This window comes from Rosa chinensis, chromosome 6 (genome assembly GCF_002994745.2).
Source record: "Rosa chinensis cultivar Old Blush chromosome 6, RchiOBHm-V2, whole genome shotgun sequence".
NCBI lineage: Eukaryota > Viridiplantae > Streptophyta > Magnoliopsida > Rosales > Rosaceae > Rosa > Rosa chinensis.
The window spans coordinates 42,133,512-42,149,864 of record NC_037093.1 but is presented as its reverse complement, the minus strand read 5'-3'; positions in this window follow the sequence as shown (position 1 = coordinate 42,149,864).

The following is a 16,353-nucleotide window of genomic DNA, read 5'->3' as shown; positions in this document are numbered from 1 at the left end:
CTCCATGCTTTGGGCCTGTTAATGTCTAAAAGTCTAGCGGTAGCTGGACCTTAGTTAACGCTGATCCGGCAGGCGGATCGATACCTTTGTTGTGAATGGTTCCCGTTACCTGTCAAATAAAATACAATGGGCGTCAGAGGGAGACCGCGCCGGGCGGTCTTCAACTCTCCGATGCCTAAGTTAGTCAATGTATTTATGTTGACAAAGTAACAGTAGGTAAGTATTGAATGCGTAATAAATGAGGAGAGAGGAGAGGACCTTTTATAGGTGAGGAAGAGGATGATCTTCTCCTTGTTTTCGATGTGGGACTGATGGTGCTTCAGTTCCCAGTTTCAGTAGCTTCTGATGCCATCTTGACACGGCGCGTGGCGGCGCGTCGGCGGTGCTTTGGGGTTGATCCGGGGCTCAGGCGGTAACCCGGCTAACTGTCTTTACGTCAGTCACTCATATGGTGGGCGTTGGTACCCCCGGTGGTACCATGAGCGTGGCTCATTATAGCTAATTATGCTTGCAAATGGACATGCATGTACAAGTCCCCCAAATCCCCAGTCAAGGAGGGCAATCTTGGTTGGGGAGTTGATCGGCGGTTTGAAGCGTTTCTCCCGCTAGACTTTGCAGAAGCATAATTAGCGTCAGTGCGTTGTCAACCATGGATTTACTGAGCAAACGCTTTGTGCCCTTTCGGGTGGGCCCCTGCTAGGCCCCCAGGGAGTCCCCCACTCCCCGGCTAAGATGGACCTCCGGATGGTCGTTGTTATTGTTTGTTGAGGGGGAGCTGCACGGAGCAGCGCTGCACGGAGCAGCGCTGCACGGAGCAGAGGGTGTTGGGTTGCGAGCCCAATCTTAGCACCCAGGTGACGGGGGTCAACGTACCTGATCAGGGCTGTCGTAGACTGTTGACTAGTCCCCGTGTCCCGTAGGGACATTCTGACCGTAACTCCGCGTGGCGGCGTTGTCAGAGAGGCGTGGCCTCGGGATCCGCCGCTGGCGGAAGTCCCCCCGCTAGATGTAGCAGGAAGCAGCGTCAAGTAGACGTGCTTGGTATTTTATTGAGCGGTGTTGCGCTGAATAAAGTACGCAGCTTGTCAGATGAGAAATGGGGTCAGCCAGCGGTGCGCTGTGTAGCGGAGGACGCCCCGTTTACCAAATGAGGAGAGAAGCTCCGCCGGCGGGGTTTCGCTCAGCGGAGACTCCGTCACTTGGAAGATGACAAGTGAGGATCCGCTGGCGGGGTTTCGCTCAGCGGAGACTCCGTCACTTGGGAGATGCAAGTGAGGATCCGCTGGCGGGGTTTCGCTCAGCGGAGACTCCGTCACTTGGGAGATGCAAGTGAGGATCCGCTGACGGGGTTTCGCTCAGCGGAGACTCCGTCACTTGGAAGATGACAAGTGAGGATCCGCTGGCGGGGTTTCGCTCAGCGGAGACTCCGTCACTTGGGAGATGCAAGTGAGGATCCGCTGGCGGGGTTTCGCTCAGCGGAGACTCCGTCACTTGGGAGATGACAAGTGAGGATCCGCTGGCGGGGTTTCGCTCAGCGGAGACTCCGTCACTTGGGAGATGACAAGTGAGGATCCGCTGGCGGGGTTTCGCTCAGCGGAGACTCCGTCACTTGGGAGATGCAAGTGAGGATCCGCTGGCGGGGTTTCGCTCAGCGGAGACTCCGTCACTTGGGAGATGACAAGTGAGGATCCGCTGGCGGGGTTTCGCTCAGCGGAGACTCCGTCACTTGGGAGATGACAAGTGAGGATGGATCCGCTGGGCGGGGTTTTCGCTCAGCGGAGACTTGCCATGGTTGGGGGGTTTACTTGTCAGGTGGTGACTTCCCTTGGAAGCCAAAGAATGATGACGGTGGACACGTGGCTAACTCTGAGAGGGTTAGCGTCTGGAGGCTTGCCTCCTAAGCCTAGCCATCTTCTCGTCATTAATGCGAGTAATGATGGATCTCGTAACCGAGGCGACGCCTCGGTTAATCCAGGGAGTTAATGAAGACGTGGGACACGTGTACGGTTGGTACGTGATGTAGTTTTGTAGCGGACGGCTCAGGATTAGTTGATGTTGACATAAAAAGGGGGGAACTGAGCGAGTTTCGACATTTCTGGAAAATCTTCAAATCTGAGTTGCCTGCTTCGAGCCTTGTTCGCCTGCGAATTGCGAAGGAGATCTCCGGGCTTGCGTGGAGTAGTCGGACTGGAGAGGACGAAAACTGTTAGTGAAGACGAACTGCACTCCAAAGTCTTCGACGTGAGGTTGGTATTTCGGATCCTCTTCCTGTTTCATTGAATCTGCAATGGTGGTTTCTGGGTTTTATTATTTCTGTTAATGGTATGATATTGCCTCTGTGCTGTTTTCGGAGGGTGTAGGGAGAGATTTGAGGGAGGTTATGGTGTTTGACAGAAAGTTGGGGTTTTGGGTTTTGCTAGACGGTCTAATCTGGGTTGAGCGTGCGGTTGTTTTTGTTTTGGTATTTTTGTGGGTAGTTGTTCTTGGCATCTTTGGCTGTATCTGATGTGAGAGTAGGTTAGATCTGTATTTGTGCTAACTGATGTGGGTTTTAGGGTTTGGGATGGCCAACGTCATAGATATTTCGAGCAGTGAGGATTCCGGGTCTGACGTGTCGTTCAGCGTGGCGGATATGACCTTTATTGACTCGTTGCGTCCGTCTGCCCATGCAGGAACCTCACTGCCAGAACCGCTTGAAGTTGAGCCACTTCGGACCATCCCCTGGGAAATAGCTATGGATCGTGGCTCGCGTCCAGAGAGCTCTAGGGCGGGTGAGTTGGCTAGGCGTGACGAGCGCTTGGCGAGCAATAGCGCTGCTAGCGGCTCCGCTGGCGAAGGGGAAGCGCCGGGCCAAAATGTCGAGTCGGCGTGGTACCTCTCAGATGGCACCGCCGTTGACGAGGCAGGTGGGCGGATGGATGCCGCCGCTGTTAACCGGATGAAGCGGACGTTCCGGTTGCCGGGCTCGGTGAAGCTGCGCCCCCCGACAGCGGATGAGAAGGCCTCGATGCTCCCAGCGGGATGTGCTGCCGTGCACGAGGCCATATTCCGCCAAGGAGTGACATTCCCGCTAGTGCCCAATCTCCAAATTCTTGTGTGCGAGTTTGGGCTTGCCTTTGGGCAGATCTGTCCCAACATGTGGCGGTTGCTGTTGGCGATGAACTCCCTGTGGCGCTTGTCGGGGTGCGAGGGGCCTACCGTGGCGGAAGTGCTTCACTTCTACGAGCTAGTGTATGTGAAGCGCCGAGGTTGCAAAGGGTGCGTGAACCTAAGCCGCCGCCAGGGAGCGCCCAAGTTGATTGAGAACTTAAGGGACTCAATGTCCTACTGGCGGGGGACCTTCTGCGTCGCCACAGATGGCTGGGAGTACCATACTAGGTCGAATGTGGAGGGGCCGACGTTTAAGACTAAGTCGGAATTCCAGCCCATCCGAGGTTGGCAACTGGTTTCCGCTAAAACTAACTGGCAGTTTCAAACTTTTGCAAACCTGCGGTTTTTGCTAATGATTATTGTGTTTGTGCAGCGGGACTAAGGTATATTCTGACGCGCGAAGAGGAGTGTCGCGTGGCGAGGATCCGCGGCTGCTGGCGGAACCGCAATTTGCTTGACTTCCGTCTTCTGACCGGTTGGGAATTGCTGGTTGACCTGGGGCTAACTCGCTCTATTGGTGAGAGCCACTCCGCCACACCTCATCATTTTTTTTTTTTTTTTTTTTTTTTTTTTTTAATCCGGACTGACGGGTGTTTGTGTTTTTCTTTTCAGAAACCCCGCCCGGTAACAAATCTAGTCGCGACGCTTTCGAAAAAGCAATGGATCGTGCCGAGATAGAAAATTTTCTGGAGGCCATGTATGCCGAGGGGTTGGCGGCCCAGCAGACGGTGGTGAACCCGGAGACGCTGGTGCTGAGCCAGTCTGAGGTTGCGGTGGAGCTGCCGATGCCGCACCACTCCCATCTGGGTGAGGATGGCCTGCCGGTAGTGCAGGCGGACACCCAAGTGGGTGGCGGGGAGAGGGGGAATGTTGGTACAAGGCCGCGGGAGCGGATGCCTACCGCCCGGCGCGGTCCTCAAAAGAAGACGGTGCAGCCGACGGGGACTGCCACCGAGTCCCGGGGTGAGCCGCCGGTGCGGGTGACGAGGACCGCTGCTGGGACACAACGGGCGTTGGAGAAAAAACGCCGGCAGCCTGACTCCCCCGTCGAGGAAGAGGAAGAAGAGGTGGTGATCGGAGTCCGCCAACAAAAGAAGGCTCGAGAAGCTGCGTCGAAGGGTGCAGTGGCGGAGGGGGAGGCAGCAGCCGTCAGTGATCTGGACTCCTTTGCCGAGTATGCGCCATTCATGACAGAAGGGGAGCGGGCGTTCCTTTTCCATTTGTGCGAGCGGCTGGGGTTCGGGGGTCTGGCGGGCATATCGCGCCCGACGGCAATTGACCAATCGCCCTTCAGCTCGGCGTTTGGTCAAATATCTGCGGGGTTACATGATATGTTCGAGGCGGCGTCTAAGCAGCCCCGGATTGAGGAAGAGCTCAGGGGGGAGATCGGAGGTCTCCAGAGGGAGCTGGCGGAGGCCAAGGAGAGATTGGCGGAGGCCGAGCAGGGGCTGGCCAAGGCGGAGTGTGACTATGCGGACGCCCGCGGCAAGCTTAATGCGGCCATAAGGCGGGACCTGGAGAGGAATGAACGCGTCTCCCAGTTGGAGCAGGAGATCGCATTGCTGCAGGAGCGGATAGCCGCTAAAGATAAGAAGCTCATCATTGTGCAGCGGGAGTCTGCCGCCAGACTGGGTGAGATGCAGCGGCTGGACGGGGAGGTCAACCGCCTGAAAAATGAACAGAGTTCTTCTGCAGCCGCCGCCGTTGAAGCGTTCAAGATGTCGGCGGAGTATAAAAAGACATTGACCGAAGCGGCGAAGTCTGGGGCCCGGGCAAATATAGACATGTTGACGCGGAAGGGCGCCATTGACTTTGTAAAGGCGTCACAGCCCGACGTGCCGGTGGTCGAGGGTGTCCCGCCGGAGACAGAAGTCGTGCCTCCCACTGCGGCAGGTACCCATTCGGGCAGCGGGGAAAGTGGCTCCCATCCGCCGGAAAGGTCCCGGCAGACTCCCCAGCAGACCCCGTCGGAGGTGTCACGTGCCGGATTTCTGGAGGCACACACCCGGGCGGATGGTACAATGGAGACTCCCAGTCCGACAGCTCGAGGGTCCGATCAGGCGAGCCGATCGGTCGTGCCGCCGCCAGTTGAAGCCGGAGAAGCCGAAGACAACCGCTGAAGCCAGCTGAGACTTCCATAGGGTTTTTTTTTTTTACACTGTAATAATGAACTATTTTGGGTGGGGAGTCCCAGCCCTGAAATGAAATTTCAGAGTTTGACGTTTGTCATGATGTGTTTGTACCGCTAGAGTTTTGACGTAGAGATTTTTCTTTTGCCAAGCAATGAAACATTAAAGGAATTAAAATTGGTCCAAGTGCACCACGTAGCGGACGTGGTCCGCTGACGATTCCTGGCGTTGCCAGTTGCCCTCAGTGCTAGACTTGGTAACAATGGTTTGAATAATTCCTCGTTTCATTGATAGCTGACTGATCAGCGTTTACAAAAGAGGGGTAGTACCCGTTGGGTAGCTTCCCTTAGCTAAATATTGAACAAAAATTTAGCTAAGTCAAGATGCTCTTGGGTAGCGGCATGACTATTTGTAATAATACCGAAGGTGTTCGGTATTCCAAGGGTGGGTCGTTGTGACGCCATCCTTGTCCATTAAGTAGAAGGTGCCTGGGCTAACGACTTCCACAATTTTGTATGGACCTTCCCAAGTTGGGCGAAGCTTTGTTGGCGGTGGAATGACTTCCTTCATTACCCAGTCCCCCAGTTGGAGGTTCCGGGCCTTGACTCTGGCGTTGTAGAAACGCGATACCCGCTGCTTGTTTTGCAGGTTGCATAGGTGGGCCCTGTGTCGCTTTTCCTCCAGGAGGTCCTTGTCCAGGTTGATGCCGTCAGTGTTGGTCTCTGGGCGGTAGCCCTCGACTCTGGCGGTAGGTTGAGAGACCTCAATGGGCAGGACAGCCTCCGTTCCGAACATCATGCAGAAGGGAGTTTCACCTGTTGCGGAAGTTGGGGTTGTTCTGATGGCCCATAGAACTTCCGGGAGTTTCTCCGCCCATAGACCCTTTGCTTTGTCGAGTTTTTTCTTCAGCAGCCTTTTGATTATCTTGTTTGCTGCTTCGACCTGACCGTTGGTCTGGGGGTGGGCGACAGATGCAAAACTCATCTTAGTACCCAAGTTGGCGGTGAAAGAGATGAGCTCCTTGTTGTTGAATTGTGTGCCATTGTCGGTGATTATCGTGTGTGGGACACCGTAACGGCAGTAGATGTTCTTCCAGAGGAAGTGAATTACCTTGGCGGTAGTTATTGCTGTTAGTGGTTCCGCCTCTATCCACTTGCTGTCGTAGTCGATAGCCACTATAATGTACTTGAACTGGCCCTTGGCGGTTTGAAATTTTCCCATCAGATCCAGGCCCCAAGTTGAGTGGATCCATGGGGCGACGATGACCGATAGTGGTTCCGCCGGTGCATGCGGGATGTCAGCAAATTGTTGGCACTTGTGGCATGATCTTGCTACCTGGCGGGCATCGTCGCCGAGAGTAGGCCAAAAATAGCCTTGTCGCATTGTGCGATTGGCTAAGGATCTGGCGCCCGAATGGTTTCCGCATTCTCCGCTATGAATTGCTGCCAGAACGACCTTTCCCTCCTCTGGGGTTAGGCAGCGGAGGTTGGGATGGGTGAATCCCTGGCGGTACAGCTTGCCGTTCTGGATGTTGTAGCGGGTTGCCCTCCGCTGGAGTTGTCGCGCCTTAACCTTGTCGTCCGGCAATGTGCCGTTGCGCTTGTACTCGATGACTTCGTCCATCCAGCTGGTATTGACCTCAATGTTGAAGATCTCCGCCAGGGTTTTTGTGATACTTGGCTTGTCAAGACATTCCACTCTTGTGTCCGCTGGACTCTGATGTGGCTGGGCGGTTGCTAGCCTTGCCAGTGAATCAGCCTTGGCGTTCTTTTCCCTGGGGATTTGTGTGATGTTATGAAATTTGAATTTCTTGAGGAGTGTCTTAACGTACCCCAAGTATGCCGCTAACTGTTGGTCCTTGGCCTGGAAGCTGTCATTGACCTGATTAACTACCAACTGGGAATCACTAAAGATGTTGACGCTGTCAGCCCCTGAATCGATGGCGAGGAGTAGGCCGGCAATGAGTGCTTCGTATTCCGCCATGTTGTTGGAGGCTTTGAAGTTGAATTTTAGTGCGTATTCCACATTCAGCCCCCCAGGGCCTGTGAGGATGACTCCTGCGCCGCTGGCCTTGGCGCTGGCGGAGCCGTCCACATGCAGGTTCCAATCTGATTGTAGGGGAGCTGGCTCCTTAGCGGTGACCATTTCCGTCCCGGGCTCATTCTCCGTGCTGGGACTGGGCTGGCGCTCAGTGAGCTCGGCGATGAAGTCCGCTACCGCCTGACCCTTCATGGAGGTTCTTGGCTTGTAGTCTATGTCAAATTCACTGAGCTCGATGGCCCACTTGCTGAGGCGCCCTGAATGTTCAGGGTTTTGCATTACCTGTCTCAGTGGTTGATTGGTCAGCACGTGGATTGTGTGCGCTTGAAAATACTGGCGGAGGCGCCTGGCGGCAACGATGAGTGCAAGAGCTAGCTGTTCTAAGGGTGGATACCTTGTTTCTGCCCCGTTCATGCCCCTGCCGGCGTAGAAAACTGGGAGTTCGTCCTGTCCCTCCCGCCGGACAATGGCGCAACTCACCGCTGATACCGATACCGCTAGGTATATGAACAGTGTCTCTCCTTGCACAGGGATAGAGAGTAGTGGGACTGCCGCCAGGTAATCCTTCAAGCCCTGAAACGCCGCCTGACATTCTGGGTTCCAGTTGATGACTTTCTTGTGAGTTGTTTTGAGGAGTTTGAAAAATGGGGCACACCTGTCAGTGAGCCTGGAGATGAATCGAGAGAGGGCGGTTAACTTGCCTTGGAGGCATTGGACGTGTACCTTATACTCAGGGTCTGCCAGGTCGAGTATGGCCTGCACCTTGTCCGGGTTAGCCTCGATGCCTCGTTCACTGACGATATAACCCAGAAATTTGCTGGCGGTGACGCCAAAGAAGCATTTTTCTGGGTTGAGGCGCATGCCATAGGCCAGGAGGATGGTAACTATGATCTTGAGGTTTGCCACGTGTCCGCTGGCTTTTATACTCTTGACCAACATGTCGTCCACGTAGACCTCGATTATCTTGCCCAAATGTTCAGCGAACATAGCATTCATCAGCCGTTGATAAGTTGCTCCGGCGTTCTTCAGACCGAAAGGCATAACATTGTAGCAATAGAGGCCCTTGTCGGTGGTGAAGGTGGTACACTCCTGATCGCTGGGATGCATCTTGATCTGATTGTAGCCGGAGAAAGCGTCCATCATGCTAAGGAGTTCATGCCCGGCGGTTGCGTCAACCAGCTGATCAATGCGTGGGAGAGGGAAACTGTCCTTTGGGCACGCCTTGTTGAGATTTTTGAAGTCGACACACATCCGCCACTTGCCGCTAGGCTTCTTGACCATGACCAGGTTGGAGATCCACTGGGGATAGATTACCTGGCGGATGAATCCAATGCCCTGGAGTTTGGCGACCTCTTCTCCTATGGCGCGGTATTTCTCCTCGTCGAAGGCCCTTCGCCTCTGCTTGATGGGATGGAAGGATGGCTTAATGGTTAGTTTGTGTGTGATGATTTCGGGAGAGATACCTGGCATGTCCGCATATGACCATGCGAAAACGGCGGCGTTGTCCCGCAGGAATTGAGTAAGTTCTGCGGCTACTTCTGGGTCTAGCTGAGCTCCTATGCGGACTGTCCGCTCTGGGTGCTCGTCAGAGATGCTGATGACCTTCAACGATGTTTCAGGATTGACCGGTTCCTTCCTTACGTATTTCTCCTCCTCATCCCTAGGATCCTCGAAGATATCCGGTGGCGGTGCCTGATTTCCTACCGTTAGGATTTCGTGGCGGCGGGTTGACCGCGCAATGGTGGTAGAGTAGCATTCTCGTGCCAGTTGCTGACTTCCCCTGACACAGCCTGTGCCGTTGGGTGTGGGGAACTTCATGAGAAGCATGTATCCGGCGATGATGCATTTGAGCTTGTTGAGTGCCGGCCGTCCTATGATGGCGTTATACGAACTGAAACAGTCCACAATTATAAATTCGGTATGTACCTCCGCCATACATGGACTGGAGCCGATGGTTAACCGCATGTAGTCAGAGCCCAGCGGTTGAGTGATATCGCCGGAGAAGCTAAGCAACGGCTCATGGTCTTGTAGTAGTTTCTTGTTCCGCTTAAGGTTGTTGTAACAACCGCTGAATATGACATTGACAGCAGATCCGCTATCCACCAAGATTCTTCCTACTGACCATCTGTCGAGAATGGCATCGATCAGGAATGGGTCGTCATGGGGTAGATGCACTCCTCGCTCCTCCTCCTCTGAGAAGGTGATGGGCTCCCAACCAGACTTTGGGAGTTTGGTGGATCTCTCGTAGCGGATGTTACAGACTTCCTTTGGGTGATTGGCGCGTGCGTAACGCTTTCTTGCCCTGTGAGACATGTTGGTGATTGGAGCCCCGCCGTCGATGGTGTTGATGCGGCCCAGTGGCTCAATGTTGGCAATCACAGGTGGCGGTTGGCGCACCTTGAATTGATCCATCTTGCCGTCCCGGTATAGGGTCTCAATGGTTGTTTTGAGAGCGTTGCAACTGTTGGTATTGTGACCGCTGTCCTCGTGGTACTTGCACCACATGCCGGTGTTTCTTGGCTTACCCTTTTTGGGGAATCTCGGCGAGGGTGGCGGTGGTATCTGATCCTTGCACTGATTGTAAATCTCCTCGTACGAGGCTGTGAGGACGGTGAACACTGCATACCGCTGAGAGGATTCCGTCTGCTTGTTGCGATTGTCCCCCTGGGATTGGCGGTTGCCCTTGTAGTGGTTGTCTTTCTGCCTCTTGCTTTGGTAACCGCCCTGCTGCCACTCCCTCTTCTTGTCAGCTGGCGGTGCAGTGGGGGCTTTGCTGGCGGTCTCTTGATGGCTGGAGGAGGGTTGAGATGACTTTGTTGGTGTTGCTAGTGGCGGTGGGGTTTCTCCATATGTGATAAACTCTGCCTGGGCATGAATGACCGCCTCACTCATAAGGTGATCATACGCCGCATTTGGATGATTGTAGTTGAGGTGATATAGGAATGGTCCCTTGAGGAGTCCCTGCTTGAAAGCCGCCGAAGCCATTGTTTTATCGAGATCGCGGCACTGAGATGCTGCCGCTCGCCATCTTGTGACGAATGCCTTCAATGATTCGTCCCCTCCCTGTCTGACGCCAAACAACTGGCTCGTGTTGTGATGACCGGCGGACAACAAGATGAATCGAGAGAGGAAAGCATGAGATAATGCGTGGAATGAGTCGATGGACCCTGGCGGACACTCGAAAAACCAACTCATTGCCTCACTATCCAGCGTTTCGCTGAACAAGTGGCACAGGGTGGCGTCATCAAATCCCTTGTTGTTGGTGACCTTCTTGAACGTGTCCATGTGGACGAAGGGATCGGTCTTACCGCTATAATGTGACATTTTTGGGGTCTTTGCAAACGCTGGTCTGACGGCTTGCAAAATTGTGGCGGTGAATGGGCCTGGCCTGGACGCGAAGAGTGGGTTTGGGGCTGGCGCCGGGGTGCCTGCCTCCGCCAGGATTAATCTCCGTTCTAACTGCTGCATCCTCTCCAAAATTTGGGTGGTTGCATCGCCAGCGGGGCCCGCTCGGGCGTTCCGCGGAGCGAACCCCCGCCCGGGAATGGGTAGATTACCCTCAGTCCTTGTTCTAGTCCTCGAGTGGTGGGTGCGCAGCGATGACTCCGCCTCCTGCTCCGGCAGTTGTGGGATAGGGGGTGGTCCCATTCCTACCAGCTCAGGTGGGCTTAGCGGTACCTGCATTTGCACGATGGGTCCTATACCAGCGGTAGGCCGGCTGTGTCTGGTGCTGTGTGACTGCTCACTTCGTGCAGGGTTGGCGTTTGCGTCCAGCGTTCGCCTTAGTTCGTCGAAACGTGTCATCAGCGTGGCCACTTGGTTTTGGGCCTCCGCCTTCTCCTTGCGTTCCTGCTCGCGCTCTCTGTTTGCTTTGTGGAGGTCCGCCAGCGCCAATTCATACAAGGCGGTGAGGTCCTGACCTGGGGGACGGCTGCTGCTTGGATTTGTTTCACCGCCTGGGTTGACCGGGGTGTTGAATAGTGCGCGGTTGATGCTTACCGCTGGGCGGGCGGGTTGGGGAACGGCGGACTGGTCTGCCTGCTCCCCGATATTTCCCCCGCTACCGTTAGTCATGGTAACTGTGATGGGATGACCTTCCGTTCAAGGATTCCCACAGACGGCGCCAATGTTAATGTCTAAAAGTCTAGCGGTAGCTGGACCTTAGTTAACGCTGATCCGGCAGGCGGATCGATACCTTTGTTGTGAATGGTTCCCGTTACCTGTCAAATAAAATACAATGGGCGTCAGAGGGAGACCGCGCCGGGCGGTCTTCAACTCTCCGATGCCTAAGTTAGTCAATGTATTTATGTTGACAAAGTAACAGTAGGTAAGTATTGAATGCGTAATAAATGAGGAGAGAGGAGAGGACCTTTTATAGGTGAGGAAGAGGATGATCTTCTCCTTGTTTTCGATGTGGGACTGATGGTGCTTCAGTTCCCAGTTTCAGTAGCTTCTGATGCCATCTTGACACGGCGCGTGGCGGCGCGTCGGCGGTGCTTTGGGGTTGATCCGGGGCTCAGGCGGTAACCCGGCTAACTGTCTTTACGTCAGTCACTCATATGGTGGGCGTTGGTACCCCCGGTGGTACCATGAGCGTGGCTCATTATAGCTAATTATGCTTGCAAATGGACATGCATGTACAGGGCCTTATTCTGGGTTATGGGCTGCTGGACTAGTATTTGGGTTCCAGAGTTATTGGGCCTGAGATGGATTTTTGTTCATGGGTGCGGTTGTTAGGCTTCCTGTGGGCTGGATATTGGGCTGCATGGGTTTCTTGCTGGATTGAGGTTGATTGGAACTTGTCAACTTGGGCAGCTCTAATGAATGAAGACGGAGTGGATGGTGATACATCATCATCTACTCCAAATGTTGTTTAATTTTTTATCTTGGTCGCAAAGACCAATTTCTCTGAGGGTTTTTTTTATTCTGTTTCATAGTTCCTAGGTCTTTGTTTGAAATAATGGTGCGTGGGCTTTCTAAAAGTTGAGTGTACTGGGGGTATCCTAGGTCTGATTCTTGTCTTCAGAATAGGTTTTAGGGTTCTCTAAGGAACGATTCTTTTTGTCGACCCCTTAGGGGTGTTTCGTTTTTGTACTGCTTGCTGACCTCTTTTGATCAAAAAAAAAAAAAATCATGATAATGCATGTTTCCAATTACCATTATCTGGTAGTTATTGTTATTAATAACTCATTTTATTAACATTCTCCCCGATAATTATTGTTATAAATAACTCATTTTATTACCATTATTTAATACTTATCATAATTATGTATTTTATGCCATCATAATGAACATTTGTTATAGTGGTGGAGTCGACTAGCTGATCAATTCTTGGCAGGGGAAAACTGTCATTTGGGCAAGCCTTGTTGAGATTGGTGTAATCGACACACATGCGCCATTTACCGTTGGGTTTCTTTACCATCACAACATTGGATAGCCATGTCGGGTCGGATACTTCCTTGACGAACCCGATATCCTGGAGTTTCTTGACTTCGGCCTGGATGGCTTTGTATTTTTCTTCCTTGAAGGCCCTTCTCTTCTGCCTGATTGGGGGGACGTCTGGTGAGATGGTGAGTTTATGGGTCAGCAATTCTGGCGATATCCCTGGCATGTTGGTGTATGACCATGCAAACATTTCCTGCCTGGTCTTGAGGAAGGCCATTAATTCTGCTTGGAAGTATGGGTCTGTCTTGGAGCTGATCTTGACCTTTCTTTCCGGTTGTGTATCAGATATTGAGACCGATATCAAGTCTTCCAAGGCATCTGGTCTAGGGTGCTAATTAAGTTTTCGTTTATCTTCCTTCTTACTACATGTATCGCAAGCGTTTGGGGTCTCAGGGTCTTTCCTTGGATTGTCGGGCTTGTCGGATGGAGAGGGCAAGTCCGTGGTTAGGAGTACCTCTCGCCTGCCGTGTCCCCTCTCGATAGTCAAGGAGTTGCACTATCTTGCTAGCTCTTGGTTGTCTCGAATGGTGAGGATGCCCCCGGGGTAGGTATCTTCATCATTAACATGTGCCCTGCAACGAAGCATTAGAGTCCCCAAATGGCGTCTCGCTCTAAGATGACGTTGTAGGAAGAGGGACAATCGACAACGATAAAGTGCGTCGTCATGGTGGCGATAGTGTTGCCTTCACTGAGCGTGATCTGCAAGTTGTCGGATCCCAGGGGCTGCATGATTTCTCCTGCAAAACTGATTAGGGCCTCGTGATCTTGGGTGAGTTTCTTCTTGTCTCAGTTCAAACCTTCGTAGAAACTGCTAAACATGACACTGACCGTCGCGACGCTGTCAACCAAGACCTGATGGCATCGGTACTGGTCGATGACCATAGTGATCAGAAATGGGTCATTATGGTGTTTTAGTATCGTGTCTTCGTTGCGATTAAAGGCAATCGAGTCCCACTCCACCTGCGGGGTATGGCAACCATGGCTTAATCCCAATATTTCCTGTCCTGAGGGCATTACCGCTTTGGTAGGTGGAGAGTCTTAGATCCCCTTCGGGCGCTTCCATGTATCGTTAGTATGTGTCCGTAGACTTCAATGGCGTTGGCTCCCGTTGTGGGGGTACGATACTGTGAGAGCTTGTCGTTTTGAATAAGGTGCTCGATAGCATTTTTTAGTGCCCAGGATATGTTGGTGGGGTGGCCAACCTCCTCATGGTATGTGCTGTACTTGCCATTGTCTAGTGGTTTGTCCTGACCAGGTTTGCGCCGTGGCGGGCGTGGGATGATGTCTTTATGGTTGTTCTAAAATTCTTCGTATGAGGCGGTGAGAGTGGTGTAGATCTCGTATCGGCTAAGGTGCACTGTACGTCAGGTTTTCCCTATATCGGGTACCTCCATATGGTGTATCGCGATACCGACTGCCCGATGAGTTGTACTTTGGCTTCTCGGGGCTACTCTCGTATTGTTTGTTCCTTTTATCGTTGTAACTTAGGCGCTCTCGTAGGGTTTTGTCGTTGTGTTGGATATGATTGTCCCTGCTGCCATCTTTGTTCCTGCTATCGGTGCTCCCGATGGGGTGGTTGATCTGGGGTACATTGACTGGGTGTGTATTGGTGTTGATGTCGCGGCCAAAGGTGTCGTACTCAGCCTACGCGAAAGCGATGGCGGCATCGTGAAGGTCATCATATGTCGCTGGAGGGTTGGTGTTAATTTGCAACAAGAAGTGTCCCGGCTGGAGGGCTTGTTTGAATACTGATGCCGCTAGGGTTGGGTCAAGGGAGCGGCATTGTGTGGCTTGCTTCTGCCATCGGCAGACAAAGTCCCGTAATCACTTATTTGGCCTTTGCTTGAGCCTGAACAGGTCAGGTGTTGTGCGATAACCACTGCTGCACAAGATGAATCGACGGAGGAATTTGTCCCCGAGCTTGTGATAGCTATCGATGGAATTAGTGCAAGGCCTCTTTTGTCAAGGTTTCCTCGAATGCATTGCATGCCATGGTGTCTGTGTATCGGGTTCCATGCAGGAGGGATTGGAAGACCTCTAAGTGGTGGTATGGGTCTCGGGTGCCATTATATTTTTCAATCTTGAAGGGTTTTGCCTCCTATGGGCGTTTCTCGGCTTGTATCCGAGGTGTGAATGGTCCCATGCATCTTTCCTTGGGATTTGGCCGTAATCGGTTGCCAACCGAACCTGATTCGCTCTTGCACGGCGGTAATGGTCTCGCTCATCTGGAGTAGCAACCGGGTGTTGGGATCGGGTGGAGGTATATTGGTGGTTGCAGCTGTGTTTGTGCCAGATGCTCCCGCTATATCGGGTACAGGCTGTGGTGGTGGCGATGTGCCGAGTTGATTGGGGAAAAGAGGGGAGTTCAGATAGATCACTTGTGATCCTGTGTTGGTGCTGACTGGAATGGGGAGTTCAGATAGATCACTTGTGATCCTCGAGGCTTGCAGAAGCTTCTGCTGTTGGTGGTACAAATGTGCCAGCGAGGCCGGTGTCCGGGTCCGTGGTGAGGACAACCCCAGGTGTCGGGACGCCACCAATGGTCGGTATCGGGGTCTCGTGCTGACGGGCCCTGTCTAAGGTCTCATTGTTCGCGACTCGCCACTAGAATGCCTCTCGGAGGATGCGATTCTGGTTTATCATGTTCTCAATCTCTCAGCAGGCTGCCGCGGCCGTCGCGCGCTTGGTTTCAGCTTGTGCACGTGTCTTCATGAGGTCACGCATTGCTATCTCGAGTGCGATGGTTGTATCCGTCGTCATGACTGAGCGCGTCTCGGTATTCGGGCTCATGAATTCCAGTGTGCGCTGGACCTCGCGGGTTGCAACTTCTTGGGGCTGATCGTCATTATTGGTATCGGGAGTGCTGGTAGCCATTAGAAATGTGTTGTTCTGCCAGCAAGGAGCGAGGGGACTCCTTCTAGCGCCAAATGTTTCAGCTGTCTCAGGAAGGGTCTGATCTAGCTAAATCACGGGATGTCTTAGTCTGCTACTATCGCTATCGGTCTCGCTTATCTGTAAGACAAACAAAGGTCAAAGGGAAGACCGGGTGTGCCGGCTTTCAACTCTCCGATGCCTAAGTCAGTATTGTTATAAGATAATGATAATGGAAAGCGATAGTATACAGTTACCTCTTTGGGTTGTTGGAGATGACCTTAATGTAGCAGATTTATGGGACCTTGGTTTCATTTCCTTCATTGTGGGACATTTGGGGTTCCCGATATCGCCGCATGGGGTATCGGGACCCTCAGCTGGGAGCTCTTTCCTTACTTTATAGTGGCTAGACGAGTCTTGTGCTTCCGATACTTGTGCCTGGGAGGTATATGCATACCAACAAAAAGAATATATATAATCCTATGAATATGTATTTTTCACATTATATTTTTAAAATTTACAGGAACCCAACAAATGTTGAATTCATATACATGTGTTATGCAAATCTATTGATTGAGTGTACATGCAAATCTATTGACTGAATTACATGAATTTTTTTCTATTCTTGATTGAAGAAAAAAAATTGTTATTTAAATCTAAACATGAGTGTAATGACAAGAAAAAAAATCTAAAATAATTTTTGTTTATTAGAAAGCGA